The sequence below is a fragment of the Macaca thibetana genome, chromosome 1 (genome assembly GCF_024542745.1).
Source record: "Macaca thibetana thibetana isolate TM-01 chromosome 1, ASM2454274v1, whole genome shotgun sequence".
Taxonomy (NCBI): Eukaryota; Metazoa; Chordata; class Mammalia; order Primates; family Cercopithecidae; genus Macaca; species Macaca thibetana.
Window position 1 is genome coordinate 217689835 of NC_065578.1, and position 24150 is coordinate 217713984.

A 24150-nucleotide genomic window follows, 5' to 3' on the forward strand; every position below is an offset into this window, starting at 1 on the left:
TTGAGGTGGGAAAAAAAAGAAGCAGGAAAAGGAAGATGGCAGAGGGAGCTGAGGAATCAAGAGTTCCTCAGCTTAAAAGAAGTACATAGGAAATGACAACCTAAGGAAAATGGAAAAGTGAAGAGAGAACCAGGAGTTAGGCTAGAATGCTGCCCTATCTTGTGCACTGCTAAATTTGGAGAGATCCAGTAGTCAGTCCAAGGTACCACACAGGCTAGACTTGAACTTCTGGGCTCAAGCTATCCTGCTGCCTAAGCCTCCAAGTAACTAGGACTACAGTCGCACACCATCAGAACCTGCTTGTTGGACTTATTTTTATCAAAGAATAGTATCATAATCCTTGTGCCTCTCTTGATTGAGAAGAAATTCTCCCAGAGCAGAACTGTTCTATAGAACTTTCTGCAATAATAGAATCTTTTTTATCAGCACCATTTAATATGGTAGCCACTGGCCACACATGGCTGTTGAGCAGCTGAAATGTGTTTAGTGCAAGAGAAGGACTTAATTTTTAATTTGATTTTAATTATTTAAGCAGTCAAATGTGGCCACGGGTTATCGTATTTGATAGTGCAGTTCTAATACATACGTAGAGCAAATCAATTTCTCTCACGGTAGTATCTGTCTCCGTTACTCAGCTTCCTAACTTTGATAGAACTATTTATCATATGATGTACATTTTCAACTAAATACTTCCATTTAGATAAGTCTCCAATATATTCTATCCCAGAGAATTTTTCCAATTCCAGACTTAGTATACTTTTGGCCAGTGAGTTCTGTGGGTTTCTGCTAAGCATGGTATTTGATGTGCTCAGATTCTTGTCTTCATTCACTCCTGAGAGCAGTCTTTTATTCTCTAAAACTATCAATCATTCTTACTCTTCTCTCTCATCCCAGCCGACATGCCACTTTCAAAGAGGTACGTTTTCTCTTGTTTCCTGCTTTTTTGATTTAGCTGTGGACACATGGAGAGCGTAATAAACAGGTTGTCCAGAAAGGAGCTTCTGTAGTCACTGGGCAGTAGATATCAGCATCAGCAATAGATCCATATAATAAAATAAGGAAATAGATATCCCTACTATATGGAAGAGTGTAATACATAAAAGCATTTAATATAACAGATTTTATGCACCAATAATTTTTTACAGTATTCAGACAAGTTTCTACATAGTAACTATAAACGACATGTTAAAAATTATTTTCTGGTCATTGCTATAATGTACACACACATTCCAATGGATACACAGAAAAAAGAAATTTCTTTAAACTGCAAGGGAAAAATCAAAATAACATCACGAAATACTTCATAATATCCTAGAGATAACATCTCTTACATTTCAAAACTGCCTTAAGTCATCTGAGGCTCCAGTTGTTCACCAGAAACAGCACTTGACACAAAAAGCCATGGCGTGAATGCTAATCACTGCTTTGGGTACAAATCTGTACAGATTACATGCATGATCCAATATGAGCCAACTTCTCACAGCAAATCAATGTTTCAAAAGGAAGGGCACAACCAGTGTTGATTTTATGTTAAGGAGAGGAAATCAAACAAAAGGGGGAAAAGTGACATGAAAATCCTTATGCTCCAGTTTAGTTTTTCCTTGGGGGCACTGAAGAGATTTTAGGAAATGGAGCCTAATTTTGCTATGGTGACGGCTGGAACACTTGAGATCACAGTCCAGGAGAAGCACAGCATTCATTCTCTCATTGCAGCACTTTGATCCTTTCAGAGTCTAACTTAAAAGCCATAGTTTTTAATGCAAATGAGACTACATACATTGCAATTCGGGAATAATTAGAACATCTATATTTATAATAAATCCAATGCCTGATTCTTCCTTTGGAAGCTCTTTTGTGACATGAAGCTTACTCAGTGGTTAGGGGGTTAATGAATGAAATGGATCACTGGACTGAAAATAAAAATCACTATTTAAAAAGAAGGCGACACCAGGAGAATTAGGCACTACATAATACTGTAACCACTGAGAATTCTCAATAGTAAAATAAAGCCCTGTAGTCCCAGCATTTTCATTAGTTTTCCAGTAGTGCTGGATGCAGTGTGAATTTCAATGAGGTGGGAAGCAGTGGCTGCTCCCTTTAAAGAACATATACCACACACAGGAAAGAACATATACCATATACCACACCAAGGAAATAACATATACCATATACCTCACAGAAGAAAGAACATATACCATATACCACACCCAGGAAAGAACATATACCATATACCACACACAGGAAAGAACATATACCACATACGTCACAGAGGAAAGAACATATACCATATACCACGCAGAGGAAAGAACATATACCATATACCACACAGAGGAAAGAACATATACCATATACCACACAGAGGAAAGAACATATACCATATACCTCACAGAGGAAAGAACATATACCATATACCTCACAGAGGAAAGAACATATACCATATACCTCACAGAGGAAAGAACATATACCGTATACCTCACAGAGGAAAGAACATATACCACATACCTCACAGAGGAAAGAACATATACCATATACCTCACAGAGGAAAGAACATATACCGTATACCACGCAGAGGAAAGAACATATACCATATACCACGCAGAGGAAAGAACATATACCATATACCTCACAGAGGAAAGAACATATACCGCATACCACGCAGAGGAGAAGCACTCCTTCAGTTCACACTGTGATGGCTATTGGCCTATCCATGCCATTATGTATTTTACATTTGAGTATCTTAAAATATTTCATATAATAGAATATTGCATTTTACTTGCAAGAAACGCTAATCACCTAGCATAATAAACCATGCTACACTGTAAATGTTAATTTAAAAATAATATATGCAAATCAGTTAAAGCTAGACAATAAACCTCTGTAACTACACAATTTGGAACTAGAATTATATATTGTATTTAAATATATCTATTTAAACCAATTCAAAAGCAACATAAGGAGTGACTAAAACCTGTACAAAGGAAGGAAAATCAGGTTATTACCCATGAGATTGCTTCAGTTCAAAAGGAGAAAGCAGGAGTGGGTGTGAAAATGCACAGATTACTGAAAAGTGGAATGTGGCGTTAAACCAAATCTTACAAAATGGACTCACGTTTTACTTTGCACTAGGTTCCTATTCTCCTAGTATCAAAACTAGTAGGTCTTTTGAGCTACTAACTTAGTAAAACTAAAAGTCAAACATTTCACTAATAGACCTGCCTCTAAGTATAAGGTTGAGGCAGAAGGCATACAATCATAGAAGAAAAAACATGAGTTAACAGAGCTTTCCCCATTGTAATTGGAAAGTGTCATAAATCCTATATTAGTTTCTGACCTAACCACCCTATATTTAGTCACTCCAGTTCCCCAAAATTGAAGAATTATTCTCAATTTCTACTGGAATATAAATAATACATCACCTTCTAGCCAGATAACTATATCCTTCCTAAATACATTGCAAAAGTGTTATCCATTGTGGAGAATGTAGAATTATAAAATACAACCCCACTCTCTTACTTATAATCCGGTTAGGAATACATAACTATAAATATAAACACAGTTGTGGGTCTCAGCTGGGCAACAGTAAGGCTCTGCAGGATGACTAGATAGACAGGTAGGTAGACAGACAGAAAGACATCCGGGTGAGCCATCTTCAGCTCGCAGGCAGTCTCAGACTCACAGCAGTACCACTTCAAAACAGAGCTTCCCTCCCCAGCATTCCATACGCCCCACGTTATGCTAGAACCTCTGTTTGAATTTTTCTTCTAGAGCAAATTCCTAACCTCTCCTCTAGGAAGGGGAGGGCTGGGGAAACAGCCCGTGGGGTCTTTTCAAGGGGTTCACAGACCCTTACAAGCTCTCAGCTCTCTCTACAGCTGTGCTGTCTGTGGAAATCATGAGCCACTGAGTGGCTACTGGGCACCTGAAATATGGCTAGTGCAACTGAGAAACTGAATTTTTTATTTAATTTAATGAACTTAAACAGCCACATATGGCTAATGACTACAATACTAGAAACAAGATATAAAACATTTCCATCATCACAGAAAGCACTACTCCACAGAGGAAAGACTTATAATAATTGGATATACACATCCCTGAAAAACATGGTATATAAAATTTTAGAACATGAGGGCTCATAAGGCAGAACACTGAGACCCCATACAATATTATAACCAAATCCCTAAAAAAGTAATAATTTTTAAAACTAACACCATTTTTAAAAGACATTTAATTCTTAATAAAGAAATATTACGATAAATAACTATACATTTAATTATTTATTTATGGATAAATGAATGAATGAATGAATGAATGACAGGGTCTCACACTATCGTCCAGGCTGGCGTGCCCTGGGGCAGTAATAGCTCACTGCAGCCTCAACCTCCTGGGCTCAGGCAATCCTCCTGCCTCAGCCTCCCAGTAGCTGGGATTATAGGCACATCCCACCACACCTGGCTAATTTTTTAATGTTTTTATAGAGACGGCGTCTCCCTATGTTACCCAGGCTGGTCTCGAATTCCGGGTCTAGCGCAATCCACCCACCTCAGCCTCCTAAAGTGCTGGGATTACAGGTATGAGTCGCTATGCTCAGCCAACTATACGTTTAAAAGTTAAAGTAGCTTGAAAGAAGGCTGTAAGAAAGGCAACTAAATTCTGAAAACGCACAAAGACTGGGAATAACTATGACCAAACCAAACGAGAGATAAGGGGTCTCGGGCTCACTGTGTTCCTCCGTGCCTCCACCTTGCTGGGCTGTGCTGGTGTTGACTGCACTTTGGATTTAGCTGCTACTACTTGATAAAGAAAACCATTAATACATCAAGAAAAATCACTCAATAAATCAAAGAGATGGTCACCTTAATAGCATCCCCCTATTTGTCAATTCTATATGAATTAATTCTTGTGACAGAAACATGAGTAGGAGCAGAAAAGACTTCATTTGGCATACATGTTCTCTATGTGTGTTCCCTCATACTCCCTGATATAGCTGGTCACAGCTCCACTCCCATCTCAGTCTATCAAAAAACTATGCCTGTTGCTCAAGGCTTTTCTCAGTAGATACCTTCCCCTTATTAAGCCTTTCTGGATCATCGCCCCCAAGCAAGATATGAGGAAGACAGACTTTTTTCCCCAAAGATATTTTTACTCATACTTCACATTTAAATTTAAATTTAAATTTAACATACTTATCATTACTGTTTTATTAGTTATTATTAGAGGTGGCTTAGGAGGGCTGCTGGAAATTCAAGGGGGAAAACTAAAACTTCCCAAGGCTTTGTAACATCTCTTCCGGCTGGATTTTAGTCCTAACTCTGCCATGAGCTTCCTGGTTAATCTCAGGTGAGTCACTCCCTCCCCGATTCTGGGCTTCAGTCTCATTTTACAAAACATATTTATTATTGTAACTTTTAAATGACTTTTTAAAAGCCCCTGTAAACCTCCAGTACGTATAGAACTTTAAAAAGTTGAAGTAAGAATAGACTTCTAGACTTTTTGCCACATGAATATATACAAAAGCATTTTAAACTGAAATAGATCATGCCATCCATACTATACTGTGACTTAGTTTACTGTATTCACTTAAAACTTGATTTCAGTACACAAAGAAATCTCCTGCAGTTGTTTTACCTGCTGCAGTATTAGAAAAAAAAGTAATTTAACAATCCCCTACTGATTAAAGCACTATTTAAAAGTTTAAGCTTTTCTTAAAACTGGGAAAGTAATACATGCATTTTTTTTAAGTATTGAAAATTTTCCTTTTCCTAATACACTCTTTCCTGGGTGATAAAATTTTCTAAGAGTATCTTCTGTTTTTTCATTCTTCTGATAGACACCACTGGGGTTTCCTTCTCTGTTTTTAAGACAAGGTCTTGCTCTGTTGACCAGGATGAAGTGCAGTGGCATGATCTTGGCTCACTGCAGCCTCAACCTCCCAGGCTCAAGCAATCCTCACACCTCAGCCTCCTCAGTAGTTGTTTTTGTTGCTGTTGTTGAGATGGGTATCGTCGTGTTACCCAGGCTGGACGCAAACTCCTGAGCTCAAGCAATCTGCCCGCCTCAACCTCCAAAAGTGCTGCGATTATAGGAGTGTGCCACCACACCTGGCCAGGTTTCAACGATGCATTCCTATATTTATTTCTTGATTTTTGTTATAGCATTATTTTACACTGTCAGTGCTTATTTTTAAGCCATTAAATTCTATTCCATAACTAGATCCCAGTCCTCTGTGCTTTCTCAGCTGATTTTTGGAGACTGAGAATCAACAGGCAGCATTTACAATATTATAATTATATATCTATTACTCACTGCAGAACTAAGTATTGTGGAACAGCTCCACAGAGGAGGAAATGCAATCCTATGCCATTCAACTTCTCCTGTTTGAAAGAAAATATCCCAAGAGTCAAAGTCAAGTAGATTTCATTTTAATTTTTTTGCTTTTCTTCACTTTACCTGCAATTCTTACACCTCAGATTATCTTCTTTCTTGGATTCCTCTACCATTTCATTGGAGAAACTCCTCATATATATTTTTTCATATAAGAAGCCTAGATAATTATATAATAAATAGCTTATATTCATGCATATTTGAGTATCATTGCCTTCTTACTTAGCAAATAGCTTTGGCTACATGAGATTTTTGGTTCAAAGTTATTTTCTTTCAGAACTCTAAAAGTTCTGTTCCATGATCTTCTGGAATTAAATGCTGCTTATGAGAAATTTGATTTCAGTCCAGTTCCTGGATGTTTTGTCACTTATTTTTTTCCCTCTAGGGGAATATGTAGGCATATATATTTTTTTATTCCGTGGAGTCCTAAAATTTTACTAGGAATAATTGAGTTTTTTACTTTTTTAAATCATGTGATCCAATACATAGCGAGCCCTTTCAATCTGAAAAATTACAAGGTTTTTTTCAGCTTTGTGAAGAATGCTTTTATCATTTCATTGATTATTTCCATCCCTCTATCTTAACTATCACCTGCCTCTGGAAATCCTATTAGAAAGACATTGGTCTTCACAGATCTTAATCCCCAAATCTCTTATTTCCCAAATTATCCATTAATCAGTTATACTGTATATTCTACATATGAATATTTTGGGAGGTTCCCTGAAGTTTCCTTTCAAAAATCAGTCTTTGGCTAAATCTATTTTATTTGTTGGCCCATATATCAAATGTTTTATTATGCAATTGTTGTAATTCTTGGGAAGAGTTTTAATGATTTCAATATTGTTTTGAATCTCACTTTGAAAGGTTGATGTAGAAAGAATTGTTACTTGATGGACAAAGAACACAAGAGATTGAGAGTTAAAATCAGAAAGAAATTACATTCTAGAGGTTTTGTAAAAGCTGGGGTTTTCTTTCTTATTTTTAAAAAAATGAATAAAAGCCAACCAATCTTTGTTGGGCATGGTGGCAAATGTCTATAGTCCCAGCTACTTGGGAGGCTGAAGCAGGAGGATCGCCTGAGGCCAGGTGATTATATACACATACACACACACACACACACACACACACACACACGAGTCCCATGTAAAAAATATTTTATTTCATGAATATCTCTTGCACATGGGAAACTGTCACAAAGCACTTTCTTCACCTTTTACTGCACTCTAAAAATAGACTATACATAAAAGAGGTTAGTTACAGTTCCCGAGTCCACTACTCATCACTCATTTCCTGTACCTAAAGGAATCCAAGGACAGTTACATGCAAATTCATTGTACTTTTCACCTTTTTGAGGGACCCCATTTTATAGGTATCTTGGGTCTATTTGCACATCAGAAATTTCCACTCTGAAATGCTGACATCTCACTAGAGAGAAGGATTCTACTTGTGAATGGGAAAAAAAAAAATCCTGACTTTTTAGATCATTTTCCCTATCCACTCTGGATAATACCACTGTATAAACAGAATTTGATGCATGCAAAGCAGCAATCTGAAAGGATTGGTAGTACACACTAGAAGTACTTATTATAGTGTTTGTAAATGCCTTATTAACGGCAAAATAGCATTGAAACCATCATGGTATGTACCCCAGCTAACTCAGTTTGACAGCGAAAGATGCTACGTCAGTCTGTTATGGCAGATATAAAACACATACCATAAGAGTAGATCCTTGGCATATGTAATCAAAGTTACTTTTGCTTTGCATTTTCTAGTTGTATAAAAAGGGGACAAGAAGCACTCCTAACATTGTTTTCACTGGACTTTTTCACAGTGCCTTCTGTTGCCTACTATAAACAGTTAAATATATCCTCTTTTACTATCTAGCTACAACAGTTTTCTGTATATAAAAATTTTTCCACTCTATCATGAATTGGGTTTATATGGACTCCATCTAAACATTATTCATGAACTATTCTGAACACATACAAAATGATACCCCAATGATCTTCAAAATGCTGAAGTTTCAATTTTCGTTAATTCTGCTATCAGGCCAGGCAAAGCATTCATCTCAGTGAGGCAGCCTGCCTCTTAGGCATCATTAATGTTTTAGACTTTCATAAATTCCGCTACGGCTAAATAGACCAGGAACCTGAACTCCATAGAGTTCCTAAAAGAATTCAGCAGCTACTGCCTTTTTTTTTTTTAAGTTTTATTTCCAAGATGAAGTTTAAAAATAAGAATAAAAACTGGAAACAGGCCAGGCCTGGTGGCTGAGGCCAGCCGGTCACTTGAGCCCAGGAGTTGCAGACCAGCCTGGACAACATGGCAAAACCCTGTCTCTACTAAAAATACAAACATTAGCTGGGTGTGGTGGCACATGCCTGTAATCCCAGCTACTCGGGAGGCTGAGGCACAAGAATCTCTTGAACCTGAGAGGGAGGGGCTGCAGTCAGCCAAGATCGCACCACTGCACTCCAGCCTGGGTGACAGAACGAGACTCTGACTCCAAAAACAAAAAATAAAACAAAACAGAAATACTGGGAATAAAAGTATTTTTGAAATACATAGATCCTCTTTTATTAAGAGGCGGATATCACACACTTAGGAAATCTCAACCCTAAAAGAGAGAAATGAAATAGAAATTTTACACATCAAAACAAAAGTTAAAATACTTCAAAAATAAGAGATTTTTATCTAAGAAATTAAAATTTCAGATTTAACATGGAAAATATCTGAAAAATATTGTGATTATGAATAAGCCTTATGACATTTCTGCATCACTCTTGACTTATAGACCTATTTCCCTAAATTAATATTCATTCTACACCAATGAACCACTAAAGGCCTTGTTCATCAAGATTCCAGAGGGGATTTCTATTCATATTTTGCTATGAATACACCAAACTGTACGAAAAGTTAGTTTTTTTCCATTTCTGTAAACACAAGTTTAATAAAACACAACCACAGATAACACACGAGGCCAATGTCTCAGTCAATTACCAACTTAGCCATGCTTTCCTATCCAAGAAATTAATTTGGTTTTGGTGACAGTCGTGATGAAATAATTTATTTACTTATTTTTCAATTGGTTTTCATGAAATATTTGCTCCAGCTTGTTCCATGTAAGTTTTGAAAAAGATTACAGTATTTTGTTGTTCTTATAAACTAAGACATTGAGTTCTATCAGACAACTATCTTACTTTTATTCTAGCTGCCAGAAAAGTCGCAGCTAAAGTTTACATTCAATTATGGTGGCTTTCTTTAGTTAAAAAAATTAATAAAACTTTCTTCTCTTCTCTTTTACTACCTAACTTTTGCCTTTGTTCTAACGGTATGATCCTTGCTCTTACTGTATCTGTAGTTTTATTTTAAGTAAGAAGTGAGGACTCTGGACATTGCTCTAGTTATTCAAATGAGATTCTATGTGGAGCATAAAAACATATTTTTCTACTAGAAAGTGAGTCTATTTGAATAGTTAGGGCTTCTGTTGTAACAGAAAGGGTACCAGTCCCAAGTAATGAATTTCCGAAATGAAGTCATTATCAGAAGTGGAGTATATTATTTCAAGTGAGTAAAACTTATGAAGAGTGAATTGTTCATATTCTGCATTATGTAGGTATCTGTTATGGTCAAGGAAGCTTGAAGCTTCAAATTCATAAATAAATTACATCAAATGCAATAGGAATACCACCTACTGGACACGTTACAATATGCATTAATAGTGTATTTATGATTTTATTTAATTTCTAAAACGGCCCTATGAAGTTATTTTTAGCATTTTCATTTTACCTATGTGGAAACTGAGCCACAGAGAAGATGCCCAAATAACAGTATTTCTGCAAAAATCAAAACCCAATTTGCCTGACTCCAACATGTACACTGTTTAATGTAATTCTAGTCTCACAAAGGGATGAATTCAATTATTCAGATAATTAAAATGTTTTTTAAAAGAAAATAATATTTAGCACATTTCTTGGTTAGGTATATGTCAAAATACCAAGATACACATCAAACTACTAAATAAACAAAGACTCAATGCTCGTTTGTAAACAACTCCCTTATTAGATCTGAATGTTACAGAATTGGAAACTTCCTTTGGCACCTGATCTGAAGCCAGGTCACTGCTCTGTAGTCAGCTGTGTTGTATGGCTTTGCACTGAGCCCCACAGGAACCACAATGAAAAATTAGCTGCTCAGCATAACAAATTGCCAGATGCTGGACTCGAGGAGGTAATGACATTTCAAAGTATGTGTGCAAGCGTAGAAGGAAATTCTGAGGTCCCAGATCTCAAACTTCATGTGTTATAAGCAAAACGCTAAAATCTCAAGTTCCCTTTTTAAAAATTAATTAAATATATAACATAACTTTTTGTTTGGCAAAATGCTTCCTAAAGTAAATAGAAACGACAGTTAACACTTTTTATTTTCTAGCTAAGAGTCACCTATTGCCTTCAAAAAAATAAATTCTCTTAGTAGATTACAAAATTTGCTTCGAAAAATTTTGGAAGACTTCTATCCTTAAAAAATCCAGGTGGTAAGAGAACCTGGATAAGTATGGCCTGGATTAGCGAGCTGTTATGAGAAAACACTATCTCAGCAGTAAGTTTTCATGAGTGACGAGAACATACCCTTTCCTGCTTCACTCTCCCCTACCACCAGAATCCCTCTTACCACCTTGCTGAAGCCAGCGGTTGCAGAGATTCATTCTGTTGATGCAAGGCTGGGTCTCAACTGAAATAGTTAACAGGGAGAGAGCATATCTCTTTTGAAATTGTATTTGGAGTAAAAGGTTCAGATACTGAGTCACTGATGAAGTGTTTGGGGGAAATTGTTTCATAAAACTGAAAAACAACCATAAGAAAATAAGGTTGGAGCCAATATGACAAGAACTGATGATTTAACGATTCTGCCCAGACTGTTCTGACCACGTAATCAAATCATGCCCTCTAACCAACACAAGACACACAAGGAAAGTCTGGTCACAAAACAGATGCTGGCCTCTAACACACTCATTTTTGAATTTTGAAGGGATTTCACAAGATTTCAAATCTGCCCAGATCATCTCAAAATTGTTTACTTCTAAACTTGAAATGTCTCCAAACAGAGACTTTTTGGAAAGTAATTTGGGCAGGTCGTTTGTTCCCATTATCAATTACTGGTCAGTATTTACGTAGTTCTCTTCCAATGTCAAAGCTGCCCCTGGCCTTCCTCTTGCTGATGCTCTAATTGTGTTATTAGTCAGGCTCCAAAGCCTGAGTGCAGCTCCATCTACCACATCCTCTGGGCCAGTTATGCAAGCTCTCTTTTTTATTCATTTATTTATTTATTTTATTTTTTTATTTATTGAGACGGAGTCTCGCTCTGTCGCCCAGGCTGGAGTGCAGTGGCCGGATCTCCACTCAATGCAAGCTCCGCCTCCCGGGTTCCCGCCATTCTCCTGCCTCAGCCTCCCGAGTAGCTGGGACTACAGGCGCCCGCCACCTCGCCCGGCTAATTTTTTGCATTTTTAGTAGAGATGGGGTTTCACCGTGTTAGCCAGGCTGGTCTCGATCTTCTGATCTCATGATCCGCCCGCCTCAGCCTCCCAAAGTGCTGGGATGACAGGCGTGAGCCACCACTCCTGGCCGCTCTCTGACTTCTTTTACGCAATTCACAGTGTTTCTTGGAGGGTCAAATAAGATCAAGAACAAGATGAGAAAACTACAAAGTGCATTAAAAAATAGGTGACTATTGGGATTTGTTTTTAGTATTTGATTTTTTTACAGTATGATAATTGCTTTTGGTTTGTTCGTTTTTGAGACACAGTCTCACTGTCACACAGGCTGGAGTAAAGTGGTGCGATCTCAGCTCATCGCCTCCCATGTTTAAGTGATTCTCCTGCCTCAGCCTTCCAAGTAGCTGGGATTACAGGCACGCTAATTACATGCCCGGCTAATTTTTGTATTTTTAGTAGAGACAAGGTTTCACCATGTTGGCCAGGCTGGTCTTGAACTCCTGACCTTAAGTGATCTGCCCGCCTCAGCCTCCCAAAGTGCTGGGATTACAGACATGAGCCACCACACCCAGCCTGATTATTGTTTGATACCCCACATAAAACACCAAAAATACAACATAAATATGGAAACTATTAAACAATTATTTCAGGTTTTAATTCACAAAAAAGTGCCCAGTATGGATCCTAGGTTTTGTTTTGTTTTGTTTTGTTTTTGTAATTTCCTAAATGTACTGGAATAAAATATTTCTGAAAAAAAGCTCTATAAAAACTTTCAATTAAGGTCATATTTGATCATCATAGTAGTACAGCCAGACAAAACACTTTTACCTAAAGTAACATGAAAAATATAATTTCTCTTTCACCCTTAAAAAATGTGTGTTTGTATTTATGTACTTCTAAAACTTGTTTCTTATCAACTAATAAGATCAGGTCACATTAAGTCTATTGATCTCAACTTTCACTGTAATATCTGCTTTGGCAACTGTTCCTTAGGTACAATGTTCTCCGAACTCAAAAGTTATTTCCCCATTGGATAAGTAATTTCGTACTGTTTATATTAAACTTTATCTCTTTGCTTCTAAGAGCAGTTCCCCGAGGTAGTCAAGTCTGATCCATGTTAGCTTACTTTCAAATTAAGTCACCTTCTGGCCTGACACAATTATAGAGCACATTAATAACTGCAGGCACCTGCAGAATACATTCAAACGCATTCCTTTCCCTCCCTCTCTCTTGATATATACCTGCAAAACTGTCTAAAAATCCTATAAAATCTAAAATTCAAAAATGGTCTTCTCTATATTCCTATGTTCCTCCTTACTGATGTCAGGTTCTAACACTCTGTCTTCTAAAATCTGGCAACACTATCTAAGCCCTTCTCACCCTGTGATTACTGTGACTCTGCTGAAACCTCATTTTCATAGCCCAACATTCAAGTCTTCAACTGTTGCTTGACAAACTCAGTTGTCATGGGATATCCACCTAAAGCAAACAACTAAATTCAGTACACTATTTTCAGTGACTGCAAAACTGTAATACACAATACAGACATTTTTCACATAAACTAGGTGTAAAGATACAATGCTCACACTTCATATGAGAATATTTTATTTCTAGAAATAAATCTTCACCAGTCCAAACACGTAAGTTTACAGAAAGCCAGTAAGACATCATTACATTTATATAGCACCTTGAACACTACAAAAGCTGCTCACTGATAACATAAGAAATAATCAATAGGCTTATAACACTGCCAAAATGGTAGCAGAGTATTATGTGTCTATTGAGTCTGAAATTAAATTGCAATTTAAGGTCCATCTCTTAAAGCTATACTCATGTATTTAGAACTCTATCAAACAAAACCAGAAAAAAATTACTTTGACGTACAGCTTTTAAAGATGACTATGAAACTTTGGACAATAAATACAACTCTCCCAAATCAAACTTGTAAAGGGCAACCATCTTTTAATGATAGTTAATTGCTTTAAGAGAGCAATAAACTAAAATGTAAACCAAAAGCCCACTATCCTACGTTCTTTTAAAAATTACATACACCAGCAACATTTTGAGACTCAAAATTAATTTATTTCACTCAATCTTAGGTATAAGTTTGGCAATTTGTTTCAGATTATATTTTTTTCTTTAATTTTTTTGGGGTACATAGTAGGTGTATATATTTATGGGCTATAAAAGATGTTTTGATGCAGGCATGCAATGTGAAATAAGGATATCAACAAGAATGGGGTATCCATCCCCTAAAACATTTGTCCTTTGGGCTAAATATCATTTCTTAATGTCAAGAAAATGGACAGACAGAACCAACATCGATTTGATGAATTAGGTGAAAAAAGTCCATCTGAGTTGGGAGCAGGGGTTGTGCTCCTGGATTTGGGTTGTTGGAGCAGCATCAAAAGGCTTCACAGGGGAACATTCTTTTCTGATCAAGGAAAGTAGCGGGGGTGACTTCAAATGGCAGTGACTTTACTTGGAATATTTACAAGTAAGTTGCAAATATAAAACATCTTCCACAGAGTGTTACTTTGTAATCGGGGCTCATCTCAAGTGCAAGAACCTCCAGCCTACAGCTTTGGTAGATGCCTCAAACACTGTGCCCAGCCACTCTGAATGGCTTATATACAATGATAATAAAAGAGAACGTACTGTTTGTTAAGTGCCAGGCACAACGACAGGCATAGTACCAGATAGAAACTATTATTATAACCATTTGACAGATAAAAACACTAAAGCACAGGGAGATTAGTAAATGTGCCCAAGGTCACATAGACAGTAAGCAGTATGGAGAAAACATATGTATGATTGCATTGACTCTAAAATATTATAAATGTATTCTGTTAAAGGTTTCTGCTTAAAAAAAATCCATGCGTTTATTAAAAATAGCTTTTTTCTCAGATTCACTTACAGCAAGACTTTATTACATATTAACTTATCACTGGGTACAAACCACCCAGTTCTCAGGAGGTCTGTCCTGATTACTGTAAGGACTGTTGTATATGAGGTAGAGGCATCTCTTCATTATTATTATTTCCCAGAACTTACAGGATTTGTGTATAGCAGTTGTAGACTATGCCTGAAATAGTTATATTCACATAACACTTAATAATGACATTTAAGTATTCACTAACAGAACAAAGCCTGTTACTATGGTAAATAAATACACACTGTTCTGTTACAGAGCATAGAAGTCATCAAGTGGATAATGACACTAAACTTGTGACCTGCCAACAGCATAAAATAATGTTTAATATTTAATGCCATGTGATGACAATATTCAACCAAACACGTATTTCAAATTACATGTTATTTGACATTTCAATTTCAGCACAAAAGTACTTCTAAAACGGCTGAAAATATGTGCCTGAAAGTGGTGGTTTAAATTTAATAAATTTTTCTGGGATTGTTTTGTTTTGAACTTTAATTTTAGAATCAAGGGGATACATGCACAGGTTTGTTACTGGGGTATATTGCATGATGCCATGGTTTGGAGTACAAATGAGCCCGTCACCCAGGTAGTGAACACAGTACCCACCAGTTAGGTTTTCAACCCTTGCTCCCTCCCTCCAACCTCTAGTAGTCCCCAGTTTCTGCTGTTACCATCTTTATGTCCATGAGTACCCAATGTTTAGCTCCCACTTCTAAGTGAGAACATGCGGTATTGGTTTTTTGTTCCTGTGTTAATTCACTTAGAATAATGACCTCCAGCTGCATCCATGTTGCTGCAAAGGACATGATTTTGTCCTTTCTTAAGGCCACATTGTATTCTGCGGTGTATATGTACCACATTTTCTTTATCCAGTCTACCGTTGCTAGGCACCTAGGATGATTCCACGTGTCTGCTATTGTGAATAGCGCAGTGATGATTCTTCCAATTCATGAGCACGGCATGTCTTTCCACTTGTTTGTGTCGTTTCTCATTTCTTTCAGCAGTGTTTTCTAGTTCTTGTAAAAATGTTTTACTTCCTTGGCTGGATGTATTCCTAGGTGTTGTACGTGCGTATCTCTACTGCAAATGAGACTGGATTCATTATTTGGCTCTCAGTTTGAACATTATTGGTGTATAGAAACGCTACTGATTTCTGCACACAGCAATGAACATGCGAGTATTTGTCTTTTTGGTAAAATTATTTGTTTTTTATCTTTTGTTTTTTTTTTTTTTGAGATGGAGTCTCGCTCTGTCGCCCAGGCTGGAGCACAGTGGCGTGATCTCAGCTCACTGCAAGCTCCACCTCCCGGGTTCACGCCATTCTCCTGCCTCAGCCTCCTGAGTAGCTGGGACTACAGGCGCCCGCCACCTCGCCCGGCTAGTTTTGTTTGTTTGTTTGTTTGTTTTTGTTTTTGTTTTTGTTTTTAGTAGAGATGGGGTTTCACCGCGTTAGCCAGGATGGTCTCAATCTCCTGACCTCGTGATCTGCCCGCCTCGGCCTCCCAATAATTACTTGTTTCCTTTTGGATATGTATCCATTAATGGGATTGCTGGATCGAATGGTAGTTCTGCTTTAAGCTCTTTGAGAAACCTCCAACGACTTTCCACAGTGGCTGAACGAGGTTACATTCCCACCCACAACGTATAAGTATTCCCTTTTCTCTTTTTCTCTGCTGCCTCACCAAAATCTGTTGTTTTTTACTTCTTAATAATAGCCATTCTATTAAAAAAAAACTTTTTCAGATGTGTAGTTTGCCAATATTTTCTCTCATTCTGTAGATTGTACACTCTGTTGATAGTTTCTTTTGATGTGCAGAAGTTCTTTCATTTAATTAGGTCCCACTAGTCAATTTTTATTTTTGTTGCAACTGCTTTTGAGGACTTAGCCATAAATTTCCCAAAGTCAATGTCCAGAATGGTGTTTCCTAGCTTCTTATAGTTTCAGGTCTTAAATTTAAATCTTTTACCCATCTTGAGTTAATTTTTCTATAAGATGAAAGGTAAGGGTCCAGTTCCGTTCTTCTGCCTATGGCTGATAAGCTGTCCCAGCACCATTCATTCAACAGGGAGTCCTTTCCTCATTGCTTATTTTTGTCTGCTTTGTCAAAGATCAGATGGCTGTAGGTGTATGGCTTTATTTGGGGGTTCTCCACACTGTTCCACTGGTCAACGTGTCTGATTTTGTACCAGTACCATGCTGTTTTGGTTACTGTACCCTTATAGTATAGTTTGAAGTCAGGTAATGTGATGCCTCTGACTTTGGTCTTTTTGCTTAGGATTGCTTTGGCTACTTGGACTCTTGTTTGGTTCTATGTTAATTTTAGCATACTTCCAATTCTGTGAAAAATGACAGTGGTAGTTTCATAGGAATAGTGTTGGATCTCTAGACTGCTATGGGCAGTATGGCCATTTTAGTGATACTGATTCTTCCAATCCATGAGCATGGAATGTCTTTCCACTTGTTTGTGTCATTTCTGATTTCTTTCAGTAGTGTTTACTAATTCTTGTGAAAACGTTTACTTCCTTGGTTAGATGTATTCCTAGGTGTTGTATGTGTGTATCTCTACTGCAAATGAGACTGGATTCATTATTTTGTTCTCAGTTTGAACGTTATTGGTGTATAAAAACGCTACTGATTTCTGCACACTTATTTTGCATCTAAAACTTTACTGAAGTCATTGATCAGTTTCAGGAGCCTTTTGGCGGAGTCTTTGGGACTTTATAAGGTATATAATCATATCATCTGCAAAGAGAAATGCCTTCACTTCTTCTTTTCCTAACTGGATGTCTTTTCTTTTTTTCTCTTGACTGACTGCTCTGGCTAGCGCTTCCAGGACTACGTTGAACAGGAGTGGTAAGAGTGGGCTTCCTTGCCTTGTTCCAGTTCTCAAGGACAATGCTTCCAGTTTTTGTCCATTCAGGATGATGTTGGCTATGGGTTTGTCATAGATGGATCGTATTATTTTGAGATACGTTCCTTCAATGCCTCGTTTCTTGAAGGTTTTTATCATGAGGGGATTTCGAGTTTTGTCAAAAGCTTTCCCCGCATCCACTGGGGATGATCATATGATCTTTATTTTTAATACTGTTTATGTGGTGAATCACACTTTTTGATTGGCATATATTGAACCATCTTTCCTCCCAGGAACGAAGCCTACTTGATCGTGGTGAATAAAGTTTTTGATGTGCTGTTGTACTTGGTTTACTAGTGTGTTGTTATAGATTTTTGTGTTTATGTTCATCAGGGATATGGCTTGTCATTTTCTTTTTTTGTTGTGTCTTTGCCAGGTTTGGTATGACGGTAACACTGGCTTGGTATAGTTTCAAAATTGGTAGCAGCTCCTATTTGTATAATACATCTGGCAGAATCTGGCAGGGAATCCATTTGTCTGGGGCTTTTTTTTTTTTTTTTTTTTTTTGGTTGGTAGGTTTTTAATTACTGATTCAATGTCAGAACTCAATAATGTTCTCTTCAGGGTTTCAGTTTCTTCCTGACTCAATCTTAGGAGATGGTGTGTGTATTAGTCAGGGTTCTCTTAGAGGGACAGAACTAATAGGATGGATGGATGGATGGAGATAGGTAGGTAGGTAGATAGATAGATAGATAGATAGATAGATAGATAGATAGATAGATAGATAGAAAGGGGAGTTTATTAAGTATTAAGTTACACGATTACAAGGTCCCACAATAGGCTGCAAGCTGAGGAGCAAGGAGAGCCAGTCCAAGTGCCAAAACTGAAGAACTTGGAGTCTGATGTTTGAGGGCAGGAAGCATCCAGCACAGGAGAAAGATATAGGCTGGGAGGCTAGGCCCATCTCTCTTTTTCACGTTTTTCTGCCTGCTTTATATTCCCTGACAGCTGAATAGATGGTGCCCACCACCAGGTGCAGATGAGAAGAATGTATGTTCTGTGGTTGATGAGTGAAGTGTTCTGTAGATGTCTATTAAGTCCAATTGGTCAAGTGTTGGTTAAGTCCAGAATTTCTTTGTTCGTTTTCTGCCTCAGTGATCTAATACTGACAGTGAGGTGTTGAATTTCCCCACTATTACTGTGTGGCTGTCTAAGACTTTTCCTAGGTCTTGTTTTATGAATGTGGATACTCCAATATTGGGTACATATATATTTAGGACAATTAAATCTTCCTGTTGAATTGGATCCTCTGTCATTACGTAATGCGCTGCTTTTTTCTTTTTTACTGTTGTTGGTTTAAAGTTTGTTTTATCTGATGTAAGAATAGTAAGCCCTGCTCTTTTTTGTTATTCATTACTTTGAGCATATAGGTGTTGTTACCTGTGAGATGGGTAACTTGAAGACAGCAGATGACTGGGTCTTGTTGTTTTATCAAACTTGCCACTCTGTGCCCTTTAAGGAGACTGTTTAGACCATTTACAATCAAGATTAATATTCATATGTAAGGTTTTGACCCTATCATGAAATGGTTAGCTGGTGGCTTTGTAGTTTCTATTATGCGGTGGCTTTATAGGGTCTGTGGGCTATATGCTTAAGGGTGCTTTTGTGGCAGCAGCTGTTTCCATATTTAGAACTTGATACAGTTTGAATCTCTGTCCCCACAAAATCTCATTCCTGTTTTTCTAGTTTCTTTAGGTGTGGTATTAGATCATTAAATTGAGATCTTTCTAACTTTCTGCAGTAGGTATTTAACACTATAAAATTTGCTCTTAACACTACTTTTGCTGCATCCCAGAGATTTTGGTACCTGACCTCATGTTAAATTGTAATCTCCAGTGTTGGAGGTGGGACTGGGTGGGAGGGAGGTGTCACACCACTCCTCCCTCTCCTGCTTCTGCCTTGTAAGACGGCTGCCCCTCCTTTACCTCCTGCCATAAGTAAAAGTTCCTTGAGGCCTCCCCAAAAGTAGATGCTGCCATGCTTCCTGTACAGCTTGCAGAACCATGAGCCAACTGAACTTTTCTTATAAATTACCCAGTCTCGGGTATTTCTTTTTCTTTTCTTTTTTTAAGACAGAGTCTCACTTTGTCACCCAGGCTAGAGTGCAGTGGCGCGACCTTGGCCCACTGCAACCTCCACCTCCTGGGTTCAAGCGATTCTCCTGCCTCAGCCTCCTTAGTAGCTGGGATTATAGGTGTGCACCACCATGCCCGGCTAATTTTTGTATTTTTAGTAGAGATGGGGTTTCACCATGTTGGTCAGGCTGGTCTCAAACTCTTGACCTCATGATCTGCCCACCTTGGCCTCCCAAAGTGCTGGGATTACAGGTGTGAGCCACTGTGCCCAGCCTCAGGTATTTCTTTACAGCAACGCAAGAACACACTAATATAGAACGCCTTTAAGGAACTCAAGTGAGGCTGGTCTAGCGGTAACAAATTCCCTTAGTGCTTGCTTGTCTGGAAAAAAGGTTTTATTTCTTCTTCATTTATGAAGTTTCATTTGACAGGACATGAAACTCTTGGTTGTAACTTCTTTACTTTAAAAATGCTGAAAATAGGCCCCTCAACTCTCTTTGCTTGTAAAGTTTCTGCTGAGAAGTCTGCTGTTGGCCTGGTAGGGTTCCCATTGTACAAAATCTGACCCTCTTCTCTAGCTGCCTTTAAGAGATTTTTCTTTAACACTGACCTTAAACAGTTTGATGACTATATGACTTAGTGATGTTCATTTTGCATAGTATCTCACAGGTGTTCTCTGGATTTCTTCTGACTGGATGTCTACCTCTCTAGCAAGCTTAGGGAAATTTTCTTGAATTCCTCAAATTAGTTTCCCAGGTTGCTTATTTTTTTTCCTTCTCTCTCAGTAATGCCAATAATTTGTAGTTTTGGTCACTTTATACAATCCCATATTTCTCAAAGACTGTTTATTTTATTAAATTATTTTTTCTTCCTTTTTGTCTGACTGATCTTCAAGTTCTGAAATTCTTCCTTCTACTTGGTCCAAACGATTAATAAAGCTATTAATTGTATTTTTAATTTAATAAATTTTTAATTTTAATTTAATAAATTTTAGTAAAGATTTAATTGTATTTTAAAGCTTTCAATTGTATTTTTAAATTTCTTAAGTGAGTTTTTCAATTCCAGAACTAGTTGATTTCTTTTTAAGATATTTATCTCTTCCTTCATTCCCTGGATAGCTTTAGAAGCTTCTTTGTGATGATTTTCAATCTTGTCTTGGATCTCATTGAGCTTCCTTGCAGTTCATGCTTTGAATTCTTTATCTGTCATGTCTGAGTTTCCATTTTGGTTAGGAACCATTTTTAGAAAGCTTGTAGAATCCTTTGGTGATGTTACTACATTCAGATTTTCATTGGTGCCAGTAATCTTGCGCTGGTTCCTTCTCAGCTGAAGGTGCTAGCACTTCTAATTTTTGTAATTATTTTCACGTAGGTAGGATTTTTCTTTCTCCTTTCTTCCTCTATAATATTACTGGGGTTTTTTTTCTTTCTCTTTCCCTTTCCTCCACTTCCTGCGGGTATGACTATAGATTATTTTGGATAGGATCTTTTGGTTTTACTTCTATCTTTGCTCTGTCTTTGGTTTTATTTCTACCACTTCTTTTGGTAGGTTTTGTATCAGTCTGTGCAGTTCAAATCTACATGCCAGTAGATGATGCTTATAGGTAAGAGCCAGTTGCAGCCAATGTAGCTGAATATACACTTGATCCCTGTTTACTGGCAGAAGTTCTCTGTTGCCTCAGACAATGGGCTGATTCATGGAATGCATAGTGGTCTGACTCCCTGCTCAGCGCCAAGGGCATGGGGCCAGACTGGTCAGGTCCACCTAAAGGTCCCCTGATACAGGCACAAGCACCAGGACTGACAGAGAATCCAGTGGGTGGCTACCAAGTACCCAGAGGTATGCCTAGGGATGGAGCTCCTCAGTACCTGCACAGGAATGGGAAACCTCTTCAGCATCAACTTCTCTACACAGGAATGGGGGATACTCTAAACTCCAAATTCAGAAGAGCTCTGCCTGGGTATGGAGTATAGTGGGCTCCCCCTAAACCAAGATCTCTGCATAGAAGGGGTAGGGTGACTCGAGCTGCTGAACCAGGCAAGCAGGTGTTCTGAATACCCAGAGATCTGTCTGGGCATGAAGCAGAGAGAGTCCCCCTACATGAGGATCTCTGCACAGGAAGAATGGAGCAGCTTGGGCTGCTGATCCAAGTAAGCTTGTGCTCCAAATGCCTGAAGACCTGCCTGGGCATACAGCAGAGAGGGTCCCACTGTACCACAAGAAGAGGTGCGTGGCTCAGGCTGCTGAACCAGAGAAGCAGGTGCTCCAAACGCCTGGAGATCTGCCTAGGTGTAAAGCAGAAAGGGCCTCCCTACACCAGAATCTTCTTTTTATCAACCAGACACTGTCACAGAGGCTGTTTGCCAGTGCTCTGCTCACCAGGATCTGGGTGTCCTTCGTGATTCCAGTGGATTCCCATTTTCCTTCTTTTTTTGTTTTTTGTTTTTTATTATTTGTTGGTTTGTTTTGTTTGTTTGTTTTTTGAGACACAGTCTTGCTCTGTCACCAGGCTGGAGTGCAACGGCACGATCTTGGCTCACTGCCACCTCTGCCTCCCGGGTTCAAGCGATTATCCTGCCTCAGCCTCCTGAGTAGCTGGGACTACAGAGCTAATTTTTGTATTTTTAGTAGAGATGGGGTTTCACCATGCTGGCCAGGATGGTCTCAATCTTTTGACCTCATGATCCACCTGCCTCAGCTTCCCAAAGTGCTGGGATTACAGGCGTAAGCCACCGCGCCCAGCCCTATTTTCCTTCTTGAAAAAAAGCTCATACAGTTTATCTTTATGCACTGTTTAGCTATTTCCAAGTGGCTGAGGCATGCTACAAGCCTCTTATCTGCCATCTTAGAGAAACAACCTGCACTTTATAAACGGACAGGTAAATCTTCGTTGAGAGAGAAAAATAAAGGAAGCAGCTTGTAGAGTGACCCAAGTACCGTCCTGAAGTTGCTCTCAAGGAAAGTAAGAAAAGTAGCAGCCCAAAGCCTCCCCTTAGAAAGGCGACTTTTCCCACAGAGTCTTGCCTTCTGGCTGGAGGTCGTCTCTTTCTGGTTTTTTTAATGTTACCTTATAGTCACAGCATTTTATGCTTTAATGGTAATTCACATTTAATTTTAGAAAACTTTTATTTTCTTAAAGATATAATCGTTTATTATATTTACATATTGAATGTCTTCAATGACAATAAATATAGGAAGGTCATCAACATGACCCATAGAATTTAAACAATTACACATAAAATAATTGGTGTAGAAGTCAAAATTTTTTAAATGGTTAGCTCAGAAAATACAGAAAGTTCAAGACACATGAACTGACCTTAACAAAGAAAAACACTGCTTTGCTTCTATTATACTTCAAAAAAAAAAAAAAAACAGTAATAAGAACAACAACAAAAAAAAATCAGTTCTCTGTTGCATGGAAGGAAAAATATATCATTTTCTCTTTCTGTGAGGAAAAGAGGAAAATCATATTTAAAGCGAATGACATTCTGTACAGATGGGCATAAACAGTACCCTCTGTCTCATGTACACCACATCCTTTTCTTATCACTCAGCTTTATTTCTGGCAATTCTCAAATAGGAGAAAAAAGTTACAATAAATCTGTTTGTAAGACCCATATTGTGTATAGGATTAAGTGAAAAATAAGCTGTTGAAATTCCAATACCTACTGATCTCTTTCTGTGGCCAAAGTTTCTCTAACAACATTCTGCTGCTTTTGTTTATTCTTCCACGTTCTCTTATTGTTAGAGAGGGCAACTGATTTTAAAAAGTATTTGATAGTATTAAAGCAATAACTTTATGCCGATTTTCTTTGTCACAGAACAGAATTAAATTTGAGGGCAGACGTGAGTAGATATAGAAGAGTGTATGATTTTTTTAATGTGTGTTTTCTTTGTAGAGTCCAAAAGCCCTGTGGATTGTTGGTGAAGTTCAGGCAGAATAAAGCAAATACAGGAACGACGACATGGTGGATAAGAATCCGATTTTAAATCTTGACATTGCTGGCGAATGAGAATAATGTGTTACTTATTTTTCACTCTATGACTAACAATTATTAAATATCTAATATGTACCAAACACAGTTCTGGACATATTCCCATATTCTAACTCGTTTAGTCTTGACAACAGTCCTTCTGAGGTAGGTTTTATTCCCCTTCATTTCAGATGACGAAATAAACTCGCAGACATTACTAATTTGGCTGATTTAGACAGACACAGTTTCAATTTTGTTCTTCCTTTCAATTAACATATATTTCTTATGTACTTTCTGCTTGTTCCAGGCACTATGCTTGGCACAGCGTTTACCATTTCTCTTTCTACTAAACCATATAACCAGTCTCTGACAC

At 37.9% G+C, this 24150-nt stretch overlaps 1 protein-coding gene and 1 long non-coding RNA gene across 8 annotated transcripts in view; both read right to left on the bottom strand.

The window, feature by feature from the left end:
• The window catches only part of SMYD3 (SET and MYND domain containing 3), a 758748-nt gene that overhangs the window by 492062 nt on the left and 242536 nt on the right, over positions 1-24150 (bottom strand). The window lies entirely within an intron of this gene.
• On the bottom strand, positions 79-2653 carry LOC126943710 (uncharacterized). 2 transcript variants are annotated; one of them, XR_007721824.1, is made up of 3 exons: positions 2593-2653; positions 2473-2532; positions 79-2442 (listed from the first exon to the last, which is right to left on the bottom strand). It is a non-coding gene; the product is annotated as an uncharacterized LOC126943710 (long non-coding RNA). The 2 variants fall into 2 exon arrangements; XR_007721825.1 differs by having other exon boundaries at positions 2563-2653.